The sequence below is a fragment of the Trypanosoma equiperdum genome (genome assembly GCF_001457755.1).
Source record: "Trypanosoma equiperdum strain OVI genome assembly, contig: ctg_1073, whole genome shotgun sequence".
Lineage (NCBI taxonomy): Eukaryota > Euglenozoa > Kinetoplastea > Trypanosomatida > Trypanosomatidae > Trypanosoma > Trypanosoma equiperdum.
Window position 1 is genome coordinate 98280 of NW_027123031.1, and position 208 is coordinate 98487.

The following is a 208-nucleotide window of genomic DNA, read 5'->3' on the forward strand; positions in this document are numbered from 1 at the left end:
AACCGATGCTATCCATCATTACCACCTCCATTCCTTCCCCACCCATCTTGGTTTTGCACACGTGGCTTCTACGGAAGGCTTTTCCACCACATATACGGCTGCATTTGCATCGAAAGCATGCGTTGTTGGGTACCAGGCAGCTGCGTATTCTCCAGTTAGTAATGCAATTTCACAAACTCCCACGGAACAAGAAGACAACAAGGTATTC